General features: G+C 42.5%; 2 long non-coding RNA genes across 2 annotated transcripts; both read right to left on the bottom strand.

Annotated features, from left to right (window-relative positions):
* Window positions 1–1,801: 1,801 nt before the first annotated feature.
* On the bottom strand, window positions 1,802–4,006 carry LOC124418094. The gene is made up of 3 exons (XR_006939786.1): window positions 3,956–4,006; window positions 3,565–3,847; window positions 1,802–2,332 (listed from the first exon to the last, which is right to left on the bottom strand). It is a non-coding gene; the product is annotated as an uncharacterized LOC124418094 (long non-coding RNA).
* Window positions 4,007–6,024: 2,018 nt separating this feature from the next.
* On the bottom strand, window positions 6,025–20,324 carry LOC101750184. The gene is made up of 3 exons (XR_005861003.2): window positions 19,401–20,324; window positions 14,900–15,054; window positions 6,025–6,197 (listed from the first exon to the last, which is right to left on the bottom strand). It is a non-coding gene; the product is annotated as an uncharacterized LOC101750184 (long non-coding RNA).
* Window positions 20,325–21,690: the final 1,366 nt, after the last annotated feature.

Genomic DNA, 21,690 nt, shown 5'->3' with positions numbered 1-21,690 from the left:
AAAGAAGAATGAGAAATATCTTCCTTCATTCCCACAACATGTCCCCGATTTCCTCTTAAAATGTCTCTCATAATTGCTTTCAAATGCTGGCATGCATGTGCTCTTTGGAGGAGGCACTGATTCAAAGAAAATGTACAAATCTCCAGGGCTGATTCCGGTTTTCAGAGGACGGAGTTCCCTAAAATAAAGCTTTAAAAAAAAAAAAAATGAAGTTGTTATTTCTCTAATGAACACATCTGAAGAATGGGACCTATCTTTTTTTTTTGTCAGTCTGACAGAATGATGCTTCCATCCTGAGGAACATTTGCATGTAATTACATAGCCCATCCAACTTTTCCTGATCAAGTGATACGGCATGCAAGTCAAGCGCCAACATACAGTAAAACAGACTGCATCCCTATTGCCAAGATTAGCTTTAACTGCTCTTTGAGTTTCTTGGAGAAAATGCACTCTCAAGTCAGCTGACGGCTCCATATTATTGCTCCACTAAAGAGTGTTGCAAGGGCTAAGCGCTCTAAGCTCCAGCTATTGTGATAATTTATTCCTTTTGTTGATGGAAGGATGCAGAAGTCCTCATCTTCTCATCATAACTGACTTAACGAAGATCTCTGGCGACAAATTGATTTTTTTTTCAACCTGCCAAGTTCCTGCAGCACATTTTAAATGAAGCAATCTTTAATTTATTCCTAACAGATAATCCCAATAAAACACTCAAACAGCAGCTTCTGCTGGCATTCTGAATGCAGCTGTTTCATAAAATAGCAGCAGCAGTTCCATTTTGTGGAGAGCTACATTTCTCTTTGTCTCATTACACAATAGACTACAACCATGGCTAACTGAACTGCAGAACTTTGTATTTTGTTTGGATTGTGGTATTCAAGCTCCCACTGAAGTCACAGCAGACCAAAGCTTAAGAGGTACTAAAGAAATAAATCCAGTCTGGTGTTGTCACCAGTTACTCTATCAGCCTTAAATCTGCTTGTAAGGGAAACCGCTGTACGCAGAGGCAAAGCCAATCCCATCGAAATTCAGTGCTTTCATCTCTCATTTCCATAGGACATCCTTCAGCAGATCTCATCTGAAAATGTACTATAAGCTAAGATGTGTTGATCTGTTCCTCTAGCACAGTGTTTCAGGAAAGAAATCTGCTGTTAGTTATAGAAATGACATTTGAAATGTCATCAAACCACACACACAACATGAATACGTGAATATTCTCAGAGTCTGTACTGGTTTGTGACCTCGCTCACCCACATAACAAGGAAGATCAGATTTTCCTGCTGTTGGAGTGTCCTATGCTGCCAGCTATTTTGCCACCTTCACCCCCTTTTGCTCTCCATAGAGACTTTCACAATTTTAAAGCAGACTTTTGTTTTCTTCTGTCATAAGGTTTTTCGCTTGCTGTTGGCCAAATAATGTTCATAATAATTCTTTCTAGAGAAAGAGGTTTACAAGCATCAAAATTACTTTTGAATTTTGTAAGGCAACACAATTTCTAGCTCCCCGTGGTCATTTATCATAGGAGTATGAAAGTGTTTAATGGTTTCTACCAGATCTACAGCCTCTATCTACTCTGAGAACTGCTAATGCTTGGTCATGGGTTATATACTAGCCAGCCATGCATGCCACATCTATATGAAACACATATCTTTAGTTCAAACTTTTCATTTAAAAATAACAGATATTGTGGGTTTTTTTTTGTTTTGTTTTTTTTTTTCAGAAAACTACTACTAATCGCTGTAAGTATGCAATACTTTTTTTCTGACTTAACCTCTCATATCCCATAGAAAAGCCATATGAGGAGGGCATTTACATACGATTGGTATCTCTTACTTACCAGCCTCTGAGCTCACAGGATGAAGGCAAATGTGAATTAAATTCCTATCTAGGACTGTTGTACAACCAAGACATAAGGTCCTTTTAAGATGGTCAAATATGAGTTTCTCTGGTTGTGTCAAGACATGAAAGTGTTAAAGACAGCATAAGGAAGACAGGTCTGCAAGATCTGAGTGCAAGCTGAAGAGGAAACCACTGAGATGGTTGTTATTAGGCTGACCTGTTGTGTCTCCTGGTTTCTTTGTGGTTCTCCATCTGTCTCCATCCATCTGTTGCCCTCTGATTTTTACTTTGATTGTGGGCTCTTGGGGCTCTGGGAGCTTCTGGTGGTTTGGGACTTTTGGAGCCTGTACTGCACTTGGAACAAGTCCACATTTCCTAGTCATGAACAAGAGTCCCTCATGGGATTATATGGATGGATCAGAATTTCCGTCCTATGGGAAATCCCGATGTTGTGATCATGTTCTCTTCTGGAACCAAAAGTATACATTTCTCACTGAAAATAAAATGTATATAAAAAAATAATAATGAGCACCATTAAAATCTTGTATCTGAAGAATACCAAACATAGAGCTATTAAATAGCATAGGATTAAGAAATGTTAATATGACCTAGGAGTCTAAATAAAATGAACTGAAATGCCAGCGACATAGCAAACCTTTTTATCTTTGAAGGTAAGAAGGATAGTGTCTTACTGTAACAAAATGTTTCAGCCTTACTAAAATAAAATTATAGTGTCACAATTATTCGTTTCAACTTCCTATCTCTGAAAATATCATCAGAGTTGACACATTCCTGTAAAATATTTCATTCTGATGAAACCGCACTTGTTGAATAGGAAACTTTTCTTTCATAAAAGTTCCACCTCAGAGAGTTTAGCTTTGGCCTGGTGCTAGAATTCTGCATAGTGAAATCTTGAGAGGACTTGCAGCTGTTGCGGTCCTGGGTAGAAGGACATCTTCAAATCAGTGAAAAACAAAATTATCCCTGCATTAACAGCAGGGAAATTCATACAAATAGAATGAGTAATATCAACTCCATGGTGCTCAGACACTCATTTTATGTGCATGAGGATGTTTGAATAAAAGCGTTATGATCAAGACAATATCTGATAAGTTATGTGGCTGTGACCATTGCGCTGACAGCTCATGCAACCCACCACTCAGCTTAAGCATTCCCTCTCCCCACAGAATAATTTTACATGAAGGGGAGAAGTTGACAGTCCTATCCATGGCTACTTCCCTAACTCAGGCTCAACGTTCACAGTGATCAGAGAGGAACACATTGTGAAAACACCAAATCCACTATTGCTGTAAATTCATAGAAGACCAACAATGTCCAAGAGAAACCAAAACGATAGATCTGGGCTCAGTGAAGTGCTTGACATTCATCATCCTCAGAGAGGCTTCACAAAAAGACTGTCATTCTCCTGTCTCTCCAGCAACTCAGTCTTAATGAGTAAGTAATAAATCAATACGTTTTCTTATCTTCCCATATTAGAAAAGAAAGAGAGAAGCAGCAAAACCAAACTGATTCTGATCCAAGCATTTTTCCCATCTCCCATAAAAGCTTCACTTTCTTTGGAGTTACTTACAAATAAGTTTACGTTAAGAGTCTAACATCATAAATAACAGCTCAGTCTGAAGCTGGCAAAAAGATGAACAGCATCTATTATTACAGGCAGCTCACCTCCGCAAGGCTGAATTAGGCCATGAAAATATAACTGACCTGATTCCACAAGAAGACCGTGAAAGACAATGTGGCGAGCACACATGCTTTGCCTTGTAGAACAGAGCTCTCTGGCCACTGCTGCTGGAGCACGGTGTGAGACCAGACATGCCTCCTTTAGGAAGTCCACTTAGGTTTTGAAATGCCGAAAGAAAAGGAGGTTCCAGCTGGGTGATTCAGCACAGCTCCCTTCAGTGCCCTGGCTCCAGGTATGGATGGTTATAGAGGGATGAACACACATTCAGGAAAACTTTCCATTCCTACCTTCCTCCACTCCAGGGAACTGGAAAACATACAAAAAGAGAGATCAACTTGGTCTATAATGTAAAATTAACAGTCCCTGAGGAAAGATTAGTTTATGTACCTTGGTGTGGGGAGAACCCCTACCCACCATGTTCGTGATCATGAGCATGCTGCTTACATCAGCTCCTTGTTCATTCCTTTGCCAACAATACTTTCTGATCAGTCTTTGGCTGATTCATCACAAATAATCTGTATCACACAACCTGTGTGATATTTGCCTTGCTAAGTCAAATCAGGTAAAACAGGCTTGTAATTTTGATAAGGTCCTACCCAAGGCTGGGGTAGGACAGACTGGGGTGGGGGAACGAGATTTCCTTCTACCATCAGTTCTCACTCTCTGTGTGGTCGTGACAAAATTACAGTAATGCTATGCCAGGCTGCAGTCTGAGTTACAGACAACAGTGTTAAATCCCTTGCATTTATGTGTAAAATGTGCCTGAAATACTTTGTGAGGCCTTCTGATATCTTACAATAAAGGTGCTAGGAAAATAAGTACAGCTATTCACTGAGATCTAGAAACCAGAGCCAATAACTGACTTTTGTCCATCTTCAACTCTCAAGCATGCAAAAATGGCCACTTTTGACAGAGTATCACTGTCAGCTTTGGTTCAGCTGACCTTAATCTCCTGGAAAGAGAGAAACCCACAGAAAAGAAAATGGTGCATACATACGTGTGCCTGTGTGTGTGAATGTGAGATGCCCCCCAAGCTGCTGCCCTACTGAATTTCAATACCTCCACTTTAGCCCACATGCCTTCTCCATGGCTTCAGCCACACGAGCAGCTCACCACGAGAAATGCTAAGGTGCAAATTTGCAGCGCGTCAGCTGCTCCGCAGGAACCGTCTGAGCTCACGAGCCACAATAAATGCATGGCAGCTCAGCTCCCGCTCTTTGACAGTTAAGCTACTTCATATTTAATGCAAGGGCTTACCACAGCTACCTCATGGGGCCAAGTGTGAGCACGAGTTACTGCAGCCTAGCTGATGTGCTGTAAATTTGCACAATATATCACAACCTGCTTTAGAAATAGGTGGCTACTGGGCAGGAGAATGAGGAGGGCAGCAAGTCTGGCACTGGGCTCCCTGCTTGCATCCCTGGGCCTGAAGGATCTGATGGCAAAGCTGCTGCTCTGCTGAGAACGTAGCAGGGACCTGAGCAGTCAGACCTAGGGCTATGGTGAGTGATTAAGCCTGGTGTACCACATAGACTGTCTCCTTTGCCAAGCCCTAAGGTGTGGTAGTGCTGGTTACACGTCCTACCAGGCATTCAGCCAGCCCAGGGCCCATATGTGCCTGCCCAAGAGGTCTCCATGTTCTGTAGGTGCACTGTTGAGTTCTGTACTGGGGGCACTGGTGTCTCCACGCTTTTTGTTTATATTCTCTGTGATATGGATACCAGGCACTGGGTTTCCTTTGCAGATCAGGAGCCACTAGAAGCCACTAAGGTCAAGCTAAGCTCAGATTCTATAGAATCAGTGGAAAAGATCACGAAGGTCATCTAGTCCAACTGTCAACTCATCCCCACCATGCCCACTAACTGTGTCCCTCAGTACCACACATCCAGCATTTTCTTGAAAACCTTCAGGGATGTTGACTCCACTGATTCCCTGGGCAGCCTGTTTCAATGTCATACCACTCTTTCTGTGAAGAAATTTTTCCTAATATCAAACCTGAAACTCCCCTGGTGCAGCTTTAAAGCCATTATGTGTCATTCTGTCTCTTTTACCTGGGAAGGGAGACCAATTCCCACCTCACTACTATCTCCTTTCAGGGGGTTGTAGAGAGTCGTAAGGCCTCCTTTGAGCCTCCTCTTCTCCAGACTAAACAATCCCAGCCCCCCTCCCAGAAGACTGGTGCTCTAGACAGCAGCTTCATTGCCCTTCTTTGGACATGCTCCAGGGACTCAATGTCTAAACTTGGCAGCAGTGGGATTTGTTGTGGTAAAGGGGCTGTGGGGACTCCAGTGTAGAAAGAAAGAGAATCTCACACCCACCGATATCCTTCTGCTCTCTCTGCAGTACTATGAACTCTTCTCCTCCTCATGTGTCCCAACAATCCCCACCTGTGCCCAACTCTGTCCCTCTTGGTCCTTGTTACCTCCTCTTGTCCATCCAGGAGCTCTGTGGGGACAGCAGTGCCTGAGGATGCTGGCTGCATGGTATGCTTTTGTTTGCAGAGTAAAAAAACCACATATTGCCTCTGCTTGTGTTGCTTCATGGTGACTTGTTTCTTTAGGCATATGCCAGCCTAGAGACCCACCTCAGTGGGGGAATGCTCCCATGGTAGCTCATGGTAAATGGGAATGCCCATCCTCAGAGGTACTCCCAATATCTGAAAGATAAAAGATAAATGTAAAGAATTTGGACACAGCCCTGAGGACTAGGAATCCCAAATCCTGAGTCTGTTATTCTTGGCCTTTCACAATGACATAAAAAAGGCAAATTCTTAGGAGGGTGATTGCTAAACTGAGATTGACTTGTTGGAGGTGCTGATTTAGGTTCCAACTCAGATGGATTTCAGGCACAAAAATTCCCTGACAGTGAAAAAGCCTTTTCAGGTGCTTCAAGCCAGGCATCCCAAATCAGTGACCACTTTTGAAAATAAAACGTAGGTTTGGGAGCCTATTCCCACTAAGTCTTGTTTATGCGAGTGCACAGCTACAATGGACTGCTTGTCCGTGTAATGGCCAGACTCTAAGCAAGGATTTGTGGCCACAGCCTCCTATAATCACTGCCAGTGGAATCCTGGCCCTACTGAAATCAAGGGAATTTTCCCTTTGACTTCAGCTGGGACCTGGATTTCACCTCCTGCGTCCCCACCTACTCAGTGTGACTCTTTTTCACAGAAGCATTTCCCTGCCTTATACCTTTTTCACAGGAGTACTGGGAGGCTGCAGTCATTAGCAGCTACAAAGCATAATTTTATTTGTGAAGGTGGAAGCCTCTGTAGAAATGCAAGAAGTTTTCAATAAAGCTTTTTAAATCACATTATTTCTTGAGCATTTTGCAAACAAGCAAACAAAACGCCTCAAGCTCCCCACAATAAAATAACTTCACCTTTAGCACTTGAACTTGGAAGTACCAGATGTCGACCTGCGAGTGCAAAGTCTGCATTTCATGAGCTGCAAAAACTCCCCGGGGGAGATCTAGGGACCGCCAAAACTTCTTTGGGGGATTCTCTTTTGTGCTGAAACTGGGGAACTCTCAGCGGGCTGACCCAGCTGCTGGAAATTCTTCCACAGACACTGATGTGCAGCACTGTTCCAAAACAAATATCTCCGAGTCCCACACTTCATCCATCTGTTTCGCATTTCAAGGAGTTAGTGTTCCACACACAAGTGTGTTAAGAGACCAAGAGAGCAAGCTGGACCAACAAAGGCTCATTAAAGAAGGGGAAAAAAAAAAAGAGAAGAAAAAAAAAAAAAGAGGAAGGGAAGACAGAAAGAAAGCTATTTTCCAAATACTGCATACAGAATCACTGGGTAGGGTTAGCGTGGAGCTGTAAAGGCCAGTGAGAAACCAAAGGATCTCCCCACTTAAAACTCTTCTGAAATATAAAACGTTCCATCCCAGTTCAGAACAATACAGAGATCTTGAGCAGAAGCACATTAACATCAGGGGACAGTGCAAGTCAGATTTGTCCCTGATGTAAAATCAGACATGGGAGCACTCGCACCAGGAACGAAGCAGGATGCAGGGTCCTATCACTGGGGCTGACTTCTGATACATTTGAAGTCATAAAAGATACCTGGTGCTGACTAATTAAAATTAAAATAAAAGCCAGGGTCATTTCTGTAGTTCCCTAGGCCTGATCCCAACCCTTCAGACTTCTGGAAACATAAGAGAACTGCTCTGCAGCTTTTGTTTTTGGTAATTGTCCTTCACACAGTGCACTGCAGGGACTGCTGAATGCATTTCATACATTTTTTGGCAGCGGCATTCCATGTTGTGTTAAGGGTTCATTAATCTGCTTGCCACTAGGCCCCTGTGAAAAGAGGAAATTGTTTCACACTTGCTGAAAGACAGAGAAAAGAGTTTAGAGAGGAAGGCGAAACATATTAAATGGGAAACACCAAAGATGGAGAAGCAGGTTTGGGGTAGTGCTTTGTCGCCTCTCAAATTATATGAGGGCTAACGCGAACCTGGGAAATGCAACAGACTTTTCTTCATGGAAACTGTGCTACTGTGTCATTAATTAGCCCAAGACTCGAGATTTGGCTGCAGCTCATCTCTGTTTAGATTGTGTAACTGAAACAATCAAGGCTCATTTCCAGGCCAAGATGACAAAGGAAAGGAAAGGGGCGGAAGAAAGATAATTGTAAAAAGGAGCAAGGAAAGAGTAATTTGACATCGTGAGTTACAGGAATGATCATTTCAGGTGAGAGCCCAGTGGGCTGGGGAGCAGTGATTTTCCTGAGGAAAACACTGGCGTGTGCTGCAGTGCAAAGTGATGTCCAGCCACCCCAGTGGACTCACCCAATTCACTCAGTCTGAACTCTATGTGGTACCCAACGCATTCCTGCAGCTGAGATTGAGAATTAAAACGCCCTCAAGGCCTGGAGACACATTTCAGCTCCCTCCTAAGCCTTTATCTAAATTCCCTGGAACACAAAACGTGGCTGAAGAGAACAGAGGACTCTCATGCTTCACACTGCTGTGTGAATGGCTGGACGAAACACCAAGGGACACGTTCTCCAGCCAGACCCAGACCTTGTGGCTGCATATTGCTAGCAGCTAGTCCTCAGCCAGAGCTAGAGCTGTTCTCACCATGTTCCACAGCAAATGGCTCTTTGTGAACAATCCTGTGGGACATTCTGCTGTGGTCCCACCGATATGGATGCCTTTTGCGTAGCTGTTCATATCCACAAGAGTTGCAGAATCGGGGCCAATATGTGCTAAAGAGTGAAGACCAGACATACAGTAAGGATGACATCCTGTATTCTCACGAAAAACAAACAAACTGCTGTGGTTTCCGTTTACAGGCCTATCAAGCATCCTTCTAAAGCAGAGTGGAAATTGTGATAAATGATTTTAGCACTGCCTCACGTTAAAGTGTGCTAACCAGTCTGGGCTTCCCCCCCCCCCCCCAATAATTATGAACTGAAAAACATAATTAGAGAGTCACAGAACTGCAGGGGACCTCAAGAGATCAGAGTCCAACCCCAATAATTTAGGTTAGGTTGGGTATAATCTATTTTACCTGAACCATAAAAATTTGAAACTACAGCTGCTGGATAAATTCTCACTGTGAACAAATTGTAATCAAAAGCTTATTCCCTTTCTCTTCGTGAGTTTTAACAGAAGTAAACTGTTTGCATAGGCCAGATGGCAGCAAGATATGCAGCCTGATGTTTTACCAGTTCTAATATTTTTGGCTGCTTCTGACTGTAGTCACCTCCTACAGAGGTTCTGACAGCAAAAGAGCCACTTCGACTCTACCCATAGTTCAGCTGCTCAGAAACAAGGTCACACATTGTTGGCTAATAAATACTGGCTCTTAATGTTTCACCTTGTGCTTCTGTTACACAGCAGTTTGGTACCTTTGCAGGAAGAAAGGACGTTTTCCTTGAAATTCTGATAAATGTTTCTTCTTAATTCCTTATTTTCTTTTTTTCTCCAATTTTTCTGCAGAGCCCTGCTTCTTTGGCAGCATTCAATTTCTGCACAAAGTTGGAGGAACATAAGGTGGGCAGATGTACTTGTGCATTGACATTACACGTAGCATTTGGCAAGGCACAGCTCACCCTTGCTCATCCCAGGAGTGGGCTCTTTTTTCCTCCATTGGTGTTTCATGGAAATTTGCAGTAGGCCAAATGAACAGGAATAACCCATGACATTATGCCTCCCACCACTGAGTCACTGCTGGTAGGACTGGGATGGAGTCGTGTGCTCCCGTACCACAAAGGGGCCTATAGTTTCTCAGATACTTGATTGACTGTTAAATGAATGGCAAGCACTTCGTTCTCTGTAGCGTGTCATGATTAATTCATCTCCTCCTAATACCCTGCTGTACATGTTGTAGTGGGCTTCATTCATGAACTGAAAAAGACCTGAGTAATGCTCCTCTACTCACAGTTTTGTTTCTCCATAGAAGGTCACAAAATATACCATGGCTGCAGGTGGTCTTCTGTAAACAAAGCAAGCTGGACGGAGTTCAAGGCTCAGCAATATAATATTGTCAAGTGATCATTTTGTTGAAATAGTTGGATGCCTATAAAACATCTGCAAATGCTAAATTTAAAATACAAATAAAGCCCAAAGTTGGAAACTCCTCAGACTTTGGAGATTGGTGGTGAAAACATTGTTTTGTAAAACACAGCTCCTCTTGTCCCCCTTGTAAATCTAACGCTGAACTGTGGACAAACAGCTCAGCTCTCAAGACTGCCAAGAAAATGGACTTTGCATGGGTGCAGAGCTCTGTTATTCCTGCAGGATCATCACCCAACTTCATGGAGCAAAAGTGATGGGACAGCAATAAAAACAGCTTGGGAAATGAAGAGAGAAGGCTCAGGGTGATATTCTTGCAGACTATGAAACCTAAATTAAACAGAAGAATGAAATCATCATTCTGTTATTTATTTAGCACTTGGCTGGGATGGTAGACCCTGTCCTGAGAAAAGTCCATAAATGGTATCACCCCAGGAGCAGAACGGTGAAGGCATGGGGATGCTCATCTGGGATGGAGTTCCCGGCTGGCCCACAAAGAGATGGTCACTGACTGCTGGAGTAGGGTGAGATGAAAACACCACCTTGGTCTGTCCCGACTGCCATTCCTGCTTGTTTAGCCATGCATTGCAGAGTAAGGAATGGAGCTCTCTCTGCTCACCATCTACCTGCTCTAGACAAGCTGAGGGACTGCAGAAGTACAGCTTCTCCTAAAAGAGCCCTGGGAATGTGCAGCAGGAAAAGAGCGAGGGAAAAGTCAGAAGTTGGAGATACAGGGGGATACAAGAGCTTCCTTCAGAAAAGGGCTTAAAAAGGGGGGCTGCCACCTCAATTTACTCTGGAGATGAGGAGTAATATTATTAAAGTCTCCCTGTAGGCAGCCAGCAGGAGCCCTGGGGTTCTGCTTAGCACTTAACAAAACTGAAGGAGGACAGAGAAAAAGAAGGGAATGGAGAAAAGAAAGAAGTAGTCGTTTTATACATTTTTTTTTTTCTGTGTTTGTATTCCAGACCTATCAGTTTTTCACTTAACACTCTTATTCATGTTTGCCAAGGAAATTCTACTTGGGGGTAGCGGACAAAGTCACTCTGCCTCTCTCAGCATATTCATAGCACTGAACAGAGAGAGAAGAAGCTGCTGTTGAGAGACCGTGCATTGAAACAGCAGGTGGTGTTGCAGGTTAGGAGTGAGCTACAAAGCAGAGTTTTGCTCAGCTCTTGACTGCACAATGTCTGGCTCTAACCAGAGCTATTAGTCTCTGAGGCCCCGTCCAAGCTACAGCTTGAGCTGCATTCACAGCTGTGCTGTGCTCAGAACCATCAGCAGAGGTTTCCTGGCACAGTTTTGCTATCCAGCTTTGCAGCCTGGGATTTTGCTAACAATCGTGCGAGCCGAAACCATGCTCTTGACTGTCCCTCTGGGTAGTATGTCACGTAATTGGTTAATATGTTTATAACATCGCTTAAAGTCATAGCGGGCGTGGACACAAATGGCTTTGAAAAGCAGCTTCAAATGCAATTATAAGCCTTATTGGCTTTTAAAAGAAAGATTAAAAAAACATTCTCTGCCACCAGCACTGGAGGGAGCAATCCTGTGGATGAGGCAAGCAAAGCCTGTGGCATTTTAGCTGTGGCACCAGGTCGTTGTTTCAGGCAACGTGTAACTACAATTCTCTCTACTGGGCAGCCCAGAGCAAGGTTTAGGTGATGCTGTGTTTTAAGACCCTCGGTTGCTGGAAGCAGGCTCTGCCTGGCAGCTCTCATGATGGTCAGATGTGGGCTGCAGGAAAGGGACAGTGTTCAGAGGCTGCACTGAAACAGCCACAGTTCTGCTGCCTGCACCTGCAGTGGCCAAAGCTGGAAACGCGTCCGGCTGTCACTGCCCCTCAGGGACAGTGGGACCATTGCTCATGAGTGCTGCTACTCCAAGGGGCTGCACCTCACACGAGCCCTCTCACGGCTGTATGCCTGGGGAAATGAAGCATTTCAGATGCTGTTTCTGTGCTAGCACGGGCATCTCCCCAGGTTTCAGTTGGGTATCCCCAGTGCTCCCCACAGGCAGAGGCGTGGCTGAGGCAGCACTACTACAGTGAGCACATCACCACAAGAGTATTAAGGCTTCCTTGTAACAGTAGGTATAACTCTCCTATCATTAATGGACTCTCTCATTAATTAACTCTTTCTATCATTAATGGATAAATAATGCACCAAATTCTCCATCCTCACTTATCAGGTAAATGATCAGTGCTTACTTGAATTTTCTAGAAGTGTCCCTCAAGTATTAAGTCCCTCAAGTATTAAGTAAATATTGCTCTGCAGCAGCCTATGGACACTGCTGCCCTGCAGATGCATGCAATTCACTTCTTGTGTGAGAAAAACATACACATTAATGATATATTCAAACTGTAGCAAAGCAGTTAATTCATTTGCTAATACATCTTTTCTGCTTTAGAGCCTATCAAGTAATGAACATTTAATGACCCATTCATTTTCCTAAGAACTGCTGCATGGCACGGTAGAATCAATACAAAAGATGACCATTTTCACGCATCAGATAATCTTATCTACAAGGTTAAGATAATATTATGTTAATGTTTCCTGCATTATCTTACATGCTTTCAGCTCCTTTGAGAGGGATTCATTTGGTTTTAGCAGCTTTTGCAAGCCTTTTTGCCTCCTGGAGGATTTCCGTTTCATTTCAGCTTTACAAATATTCTCTGCACTTGGTCAGATACAGTAAGAAATAGTGAAAAAGACACACAACAGAAAATCAACAAGAACAACAAAAGCAGCACAGGCAAATGTTATATTCGACCCGCTTTAACCTCTAATCTGCTCTGTACAACAGAACCAGAAAAGACAGGAAAGCCAAGCTGCAGCTCGAGTATGGCTCTTGAACAGGCTTCTGAGTGCTTACTATGAGTAATAATTGAAAACAAATTAAAAACAAACAAAAACAAAATAAAAACCCTTCAGACTAATACCCTTCTTAGCCTTCAGTTCATTCAAAGCCTTCCGTTCATTCAAAGCCTAGCCCAGCAGTCGTGGAGGGAATGCTGCCCATGTGTGGCTGCTCTCACAGGCAAGACCAGGTTGCCCTGGCACTGTCCTTCCTCAGAACACTCAAATTCTTTTTCAGGTGGGAGGTGTGGGCTGTGCCAGTGCCAACAAGATGCACCTCAGAGCATCCCTCAGTATGTTCTGCATGACGGCATTCAAAGACAGTCACAGATGCCCCACTCCTGGAGGTGCTGAAGGCCAGGCTGAACGGGGCCTTGGGCAGCCTGATCTGCTGGGGGGCAACCAGGCCATGGCAAAGGGTTGATCTTTTAGGTCCCTTCCAACCTAAGCCATTTTGTAATTCTAAGAGTGTCCAGCCCACATGCTGGACCAGGCAGGCATTGGTAACACACCAACACATCCACCTGCAATGTTTTCCATGCCAGCATTGGCACACGTCTGGGATCCTACACATTTTGCCTTGAGGTACATGCAGAGCCCTCCTGTGCATTCCTGGTAGCTGCACAGTATACACATTTAGGAGTCCCTGAATAATCGTTTGCCTCTGTAAATACAGCCAAAAGTCTCACTGTGGTTTGTTGGGTCAAAAAGCAACATTCTTTAGAAGTCCCTAAGCACGGATTTTATCGGTGCACCTCAACAGATCCAACAAAAAGTCCTGCTAACACACCAGGTACATAACAGGCATTAACATGTCTCTGAGTAGCCTTAAGGACTCGTTTACACCAGCACTTTTCTCCAGCTTTCCTCTTATCCTTTGAAAGCCTGTGCCTGCATGGATAGAAGACAGGGGCCTCCAGAGGACAACCTCAGATGCTATGGTCGCCCCGTTTTGCTCAGGCCGCACAGCCTGAGTCCCACTGCTGGATGCAGAAACTATTTTCATCTTCACTGTGGTCACTTTGGTCCCACAGGTTATTTGGACCTTTCCCTGAGGTCCAAACAAAACTGAGCAAAACTCCCAACTTTATGTTACAGAGGCACACCACTGGATTAAAACCCATCACTTCCATCTCACTAGCTGTTTTGTTTTAATTATCTCTTTCTACAAGTAGCACTCAAGGTGATATGACCTGGCAGCACATTTGAAAACATGGTCATATGCAAGAGCACAGGGAGAGGGGACATGGTGTGCCCACACAGTGCCCATGGCCACTCACCGTGCCCCTCCTCCTGCTGGGCTGCTGCCATTCTCTGTGTCCAGCTCTTTCACACAGCAAGATGGGAGAAAGAAATATTTGTAAAAAGTGGAAAATGAGCAGGCAAAGCCAAATGAACCTGGCAAGTGAGCTCAGTTTGGTGCCCTGCCATAGCCTGCTTCTCAATTCCGACTTTTGTTTGTGCATGCGTGGCCTGTCTTCTCTGCCCAGGCCCTTAGCTGCTACCCCTTTAAACTAATAAACAATCTTGCTTTTTCAAGCTAGACTCCACATCAAGGCAACAGGGTCCACTAAGGCTCCCTTTGCTGGCTTTTGAAGGCATAAACACACTCCCACTTCCATCTAGGGCTGCCAGCTGTGGGGTTCCTTGCCAGGCCTCGCAGCCTTGGGCATACTGCCTTCTGCCCCAAAAGCCTGAAATCCACCAAGCCCAACTTTCCCTGAACTGCAGTTACAGGTACTGAAAACCCTGAAAAGAAGGACCGATTCAAGCCTGCAGCTCCAAAAGCAATGAGCAAAATTAAAGAACTGAAAACATTGCTTTTATCTGATGGGGTCAAGCTTGACCCCTTCTTGTTGAGAAACTGGAGTAAGTAGCTCAGGAAGCGGAGCTGTTTGCTCAATGTATGAGGATGTCTAAGTGGGAAGATGAGATTTAGAAAAGGCAAAGGCTACTGTTCAGCTCTTACCTTTCTGTTTGGGTACACAAAGTAGAGTACCCAAAATTTGCAGTGCTGATGGGCAGCCAATAGCCTCCAAAGGTTTGAGGTTTATTACTGATTACTCCTCTTCAGTTCTTAGAGTCTCATCCAACAGTGATTCATAAACAGCAACACAGCTCTTTCTTAGAAAACAAAACCAAGCAAGAAACACAAATTAGCAAAAATATATAGAGTAATTGCTCTGTTCATCTCTGTTTTGGATTTTTCCCTTTGTCTAAAGATAGAATGTGACGGTATGTATCCTAGCATACTATCTGTGAAGCACAGATATTAGAGAAACAGTGGAAGTAAAAATTAACTTGCCATTTTGTCATGGAAATTATTTTTCTTTCTTCGATGATAAAACACATCGGAATTGCTTTACTTGAATTCTGCAATTACGTTTCAGTGTCTTGTTATAGTGCATAAAAGTAGGAAACTGGAACAGCCTACATGTTTTTACAAAAAAAGTTACAAAAAAATTAAACTAAGAAATAGTTTTGTTTTATATTTGCACAATACCAACTATTTTAACTATGATGAGAATTAAGTAATTCTGTAGATATGACAACTATCTGCAGGCAGTCCTTGCAGAACATGAGATATAATCAGATGTACATCTCTAGAGATTCTATGGCATAAAGAAAGGAGAGGAGAGGGGAGGATTTTTCCCATGTAGACTTTTGTACATTGTTCCTGTGGACTAGGCGACACTATGCAACAGCTTTTACAATGCTCTGTAATAACAGGATTACGGAAAGTGGAGTGGGAGGAGAAGAAGTTACTAATTGCAGACGTAACTGGTTGACCTTGGGGGGATTATTTTTCCCATAAACATGTAAGGTGCTCCCATTGACTTCCTATGGATTTGGATCACCTCCTTTGTCAGTGGCTAACACCATCTGATTTACTCGAGCTTACAGGTTAGTAGAAGGAAAAATTCTGCTTCCCATAGAAGAGTAGAGAATCATAAGCCAGATGCAAACCTGTAGTTGCAGCAGAAAGTCCTAAGAGCAGCCTGCACCACTGACATGAGCCACAATGATTCTATTAAGACAAATATACCCCCCTCTTCTAGGGAGGAATCCACGTTATAGCCTAAAAAGCCTTCCAGCAATAACTATACTTCTGTAGTGTTATTGCACAACCTCTGCTATAAAGTGTGGGGAGGAACCAAAGAGAATACTATAAAGAAGCTGCCTTGAAATGAGAGGAGTAACCCCTTGACAATTGGATGATTGGTTAAAATTAGTCCCACTATACAAAAGCAACTGTTCTGATCAAGCCCATGAGAATTAAGCTCTAACACTGAAGAATAAAATCAGATAGAGAGACAGGTTGAGAACACAGTTTTTACATAGCTCCATAGATCAAAACCATCTACAATTGCTTAGAATAACAGTGACAATTACTGGGAAGGGATTTTAAAGGAGTAGGCACTGGAGAGACCCATAGGAAGAGAAAGGGAAGACTACAGCAGGACTGAGGACAAGAAAAAAATGACAAAATGAACTTTTCCAGAAACCTGCCAGAAAAACTCTGTGAGATAGGGTCTTTGCAGCTAAAAGGCCTGACAGGAAATGGAAGTTTGGATGACTAATTAAAATTTATGAAAATGGAGCAAAGACGGATGAGTTCTGTTTCTACTCTTTCAGTAACTGACAAGGTGAATGCCTCAGTTTTCCTGTCTACAAAACGTGTTGGATAATCGGTTCTCTGTCAGCTGTGAGACAGGCTGCTATTAGAAGTAGTTCAGAATTACTGGGAGAGCCTTGGATGCTAGGTGTTATAAAGATTATACTGGATTTATTTCTGGAGATGCTGTGCTTCACGAGCTGAATCTATGAACAAATGGGACAGCGTGGCAAAAGGGCCTTCTGACTGTTTTAGCTCTGTGCTCTTAACCTCACCTTTGCAAGCAGTGCCCCCTAAATGCAAATGAACATTTCTCTTTGCTCTTACCAGTCTTTATAGAATTGTCCACTTCGCTGTTCAGTAACAAAGCATTGCTGCCCTACTTTTTCTGCCTTCCATACGTTCTCTCTTCTCCTTTTTCCACAGTCTGATCAGAAATTGGCCCATTGTCTTTCAAGCTTATGTGAATTGTTGTGTTTCCCCCTTACACAGTGGATTCTCATTGTTAATATGTGAGTTATATGATTACCCACAGCTGGAAATTCACTTCTGTAACCATATAGCTATTTCCTGTATTTTTAGAACTGACTTTTTCCAGCCCTTCTTACATCTAGTCCCAGTAGTACTGGTTTTAAATAGAAACTTATATTTATCTGCAAAGTACTGAGTCCTGGCATCCCTCAAGGGACATAAGAATCATTCCCCATCTAACACTTGACAGCTCTGTGGAGATGCATTTGGGATAGCAAGAGGGACCAGAGGTTGGCCGTTGCTCTTCCATGAATGGGCATCACAAGCACCTTTACTCTCCTGGGGCCCTTAATCAACCTGCAGGCTACAGCCTGTGCTTAAATGTTCCCATCAGTCACTCTCTAGAGTGCCCTGCGATGAGGTCGCTTGCCAGAAGCACCTTAGTTGTGTTGAGTGCTGCACAAGATAGGAACTCATTTGCTGTTTTTACAACTATCAGCAGGTTTTACTTCTTTTACTCAGAAGGGCTCTTCCAGGTGGCCTGACACAAATCTGTATGATAGAAACAGATGGTCATTTGTAGAAGGTGATGCATTTGGTCTTAAACACTAGAAGGAACAGGAGTGACAAAGAGATCTAAGATAAAGACAAGATTTAATGCAACAAAGGCCAAGAAATAAGATCTCATCTTTCATCAGATGTTCTGTCCATATTAGAAATAACCTGTGTATGATACGAAGCAAAACCTAGTACTAGCACACAACTTGCAATCACTGTAGAAACCACCACATCCCTGCAGGGTTAACATGGTATCTGTAGGAGAAACGAAACACCTGCGTGCTATTCTTTTACAAAAATGTCTTTGGGTAATAACTGAAAGGTTCTCTTATTCTGCACATTCAAGAAAAGCAACACGTGCACAGGACGTGTAAGAGCCCACAGAAACACAGAAAAAGCCTATAAGTGCTCTGCGCATCAGTCCATCACCTAGTGTCTGGTCTCTGCAGGTCTCATGTTCTGAGAGCACCTGGGATAAAGCATCTTCCTGGGTGTACTAATGTGTGTGTTTATTGCTACCTCAAAAAGCCAGTAACGTTTTTCTCTCTTTAGTTTCTATCCTGTATGTATATTCCTATACTGAAGAAAAGTTCAGTTGAAAGGATCTTCAAAGATCACTTAGTCCAACTGCTTGATCACTTTAGAGAAAAGTTAACGCACTTTATTGAGGCTCCTCTGGCACAGCTTTATGCTGTTGCCTTGTGTTCTGTCTATTCTGAGATCACACACCTGAGTTGTCTCAATTCTGTAACTGCAAAGACAATAACTGCAAAAGAAAATGAAAGATATGAAGCAAAACTAAAACATCTCCTCACCTGACTGCAGGAGGCATGCTCCTTGATACCATCTGCTATTCAGGGGACTAAACCAAAGCTCAGAATCTAACCCCTCCTGAAGCAAATCTTAATGTTCTGAAGATACATCTAAATAACACAAAGCGCAGGGCATGCCTACCCTTACAGAAATGACTGAGATAATGTCACCCCAACTGGTAGCTCTCCACAGTGCAACGCTGCCTGAACGCATTAGCTTGGGATCAGGCACATTAAAGTCACTCTTGCATGGAAACACAGCTCTGCTGTTGCTGGATCAAAACTTTGTTCATACTGTGGGAGACATCTGTGTCTCTGTCTCACACCCTGATCTCTTCTCATGCCAGGGGGATGCTGCAGAGGACACCCTTTGTAGATACAGCAAATTGTCATAAAGCTCAGAGAGCACACCCTGATCATCTGACTTCTGCTGTGGGATCGTTTTGTTTTAGGCCCCTCTTACAAAGCCATATAAGATGAAAAGGCTCAATTTTCCACAAAGAAATATTTTGCTGTACAAACGTTCCTGTGAAGACATCATTTCATAACTGCCCTGGTTCAGTTAAGAGAATGCGTGCGGGGAGGAGGGGTTAAAAATACTTAAGAAGAAAGTTTCCCCAGAACTACTCCCTGTTGAGTACACAGGGGGGATAAGCTTTGACAGTTTAGTTTTAAACAAGAGATAACATCAAATAGGCCCATGGGACTGGTTCCAATTATCAAGCCAAACAAAAAGAACAGCTGCACCCAAAAAGGCCTATACTTACAGTCATATTTCATTGTAACCACATTACAAAGGAAAAGTCTCATGATATACAAGGCTTTTGGTGTTGGTTGGAATTAAACCACAACATATTTAGAAAGTCACCGCATCATATGGTATAGAGATGCACAATCAATTAAGCAGGCATTTCATTAACATTGCTTTTATACTCACATCAAAATGTCTTAGGTTAATCAAACCATTACATTAGAAGGGAGTGCTACAAAAAGGAAATAACTGACAACTTTACCTCCAAATCCCATGACTTGATGTTGATATTGTTCCTGGTTGCTTGTCAAGGTAAAGTATCTTGGGATTGTATTTCCTTGGAGTTTTCACAATGATAATGAGAACAATTATACTTCTCCATCTGGAATCCATTAAATATGATTATGATTGCTGACTTTCCTATCCTTATTATTATCTAGATTAGCTAACCCCATTATAAAGACCATGCTCCCAAAGCTCAGTTGCAAATATGGTTATATGATTTCTTGTCATCCAACCAGAGTGTCTTTCTCTCTCCCCCTCTCATCTTTCTGTTCATGTACCATTTTACTAACTATTTTACCCTTGTCTCAATTATAAGAACCTTAATAGGTTCAAAGTCCCAGGTGACTTGCATTTGCAGGTGTTTAAGAAGGGAAAAATCAGCTGACCAATGTGGTAATGATTCTTACTTGCCTCAATCAAGCAAATGGATCTGGCCTGTAATTTGCAGGTGGTACAGGGTGGAAATTTAAACATCCTGACCATTTATTTCATGCAGCTTATTTCATGCAGATTTAGTAAGAACTGTTAAGAAAGATGTTATTGTAAAGAGGGAGGAAGAGAGAAGTTTTGTACTATAAACTTTATAAGCGAGCTTCCAATTCAGAAAGCTGAATTGGTGGCTTAAGTCTTTCTAAAGTCTCTGGTTTTCATTTTGGTTTCATTTACGCTATTAGTAAATCCAGAGCAATTCCACTAGTTTCATTGAAGTTGCTCCAAATTCATACCAGTACAATAAAGATCAGAATGTATCCTTATTTATCTGAAGAGGTTCTTATGAATTTTCATTAAGGAGTCTGTTAAAAGCAGAAATGTTATCGGGTAAGGATCAATTCACAGTGTTTCTGCACCAGATTAATCTCAAAGTTTCTATGTCTTCAGCTGCAAAGTTTAATGCAGCACTTTGCAAATGGCAGTGTCTATAATAACAATGTGACACACCAGAAATGCACACAACTTTTCTTCTTGATCCCAGACGATCATCTCTGGGTGAAAGGTGCAAAGGCCATGGTTTCCCGTAGGGCTCTACATGAAATGATTTCAGAAGAAACTCTTAGTTCGACTATGCCTGTAAACCCATATCTTTCTCCTCCATTTTTTTTCTGCTGTACATCTACCATCATCTATTGTTTTGAGCACTAATTTAGAGGTTTGTTGATGCATTATAGCTTTGCGCAGCCAGCTCAGAACTTTCAAATTGCTTGCTTTGTGCTTTGATTATGCATTCGTTTTGACTTGAAAAAGGATTATATAATAATAAGCAGTGTTTCAACAGAAGCCAGTTGTAGATGTTTCTATCTATAATGTTTGTTTAATAACTACTTAAGATGTGGTGCCTGGGGTTGTCTAATCAGCCAGTTTTTATTAACTTTCAGTGAATTCAGAGTGAGACCTAATCAGTAGCAAAGCTTCAGCATTGAGAAAGGTAAAGTTTAACATAGTGAAATCATAAAGGTCAAAAATTATTAATTTCCATTACAAATTATTCCTGTGGGCATTTATAAGGCATCTCTTACTATCTAGGAAAAATGATAAGTCTGAGCAAAGTGTTTTCCGGGCCTATATTTTCTCTGTTAAACCATGAGAAGCTGGGTATGATTCCAAATGTCTTGAAGTCAACTGAGAAAACTACCGTAGTGAGTTTGCTGCCGTGGGATCATGGCTCGTGGAGAGAGCATGTGTTCACACTGCTATCCTTGAAACCCTTTCAGCTACTCTCTCTTCACAGCCTCTTTTAATTCTTTTACTTTCTGTGTCACTGTGGAAGTAATGCCTTCATAGCAAATTTGAGGAAGAACCATGAAGGGGATTTAGGAACCAAATGACTTAGGGAAAAATGCTAGGTGATCTAAAGCATTTTTTAGTTTAAGGAGTCTGACATTTTTGAGTTACTACAGTCTAATGAATCCTTTCTACTCGTCAGGTGATCACCAACAACTAACTGTACATGTACTTCACCCATTGCAAGTATGAGCTGAAAGATGCTTGCTTAAACGTCACTGAAAGACATTTACGCTGACTCACTGACTCGTGCTTGTGGCCAGCTAAAGGCATACACATGTCAATTCCCACAGCTCAGCTGACACACAGAAGTTCCTTAAGCCACAATGACACAATCATGTTTAAGAGTCCTTATTTCCATAACTGTGGCTTCCACTAATTTGCTGTGGTCACACTGAAATCTGTTGAGTACCACCAGTATGAAACTCACATAGAAAAGTAAAAGCTTTTTAATTAAATATCCTCTACTTTCCAAATTAAATATCCAA

This window comes from Gallus gallus, chromosome 6 (assembly GCF_016699485.2).
Source record: "Gallus gallus isolate bGalGal1 chromosome 6, bGalGal1.mat.broiler.GRCg7b, whole genome shotgun sequence".
NCBI classification, from domain to species: Eukaryota; Metazoa; Chordata; class Aves; order Galliformes; family Phasianidae; genus Gallus; species Gallus gallus.
The sequence above is the reverse complement of the archived record's forward strand: the minus strand, read 5'-3'. Positions and strand labels throughout refer to the sequence as shown.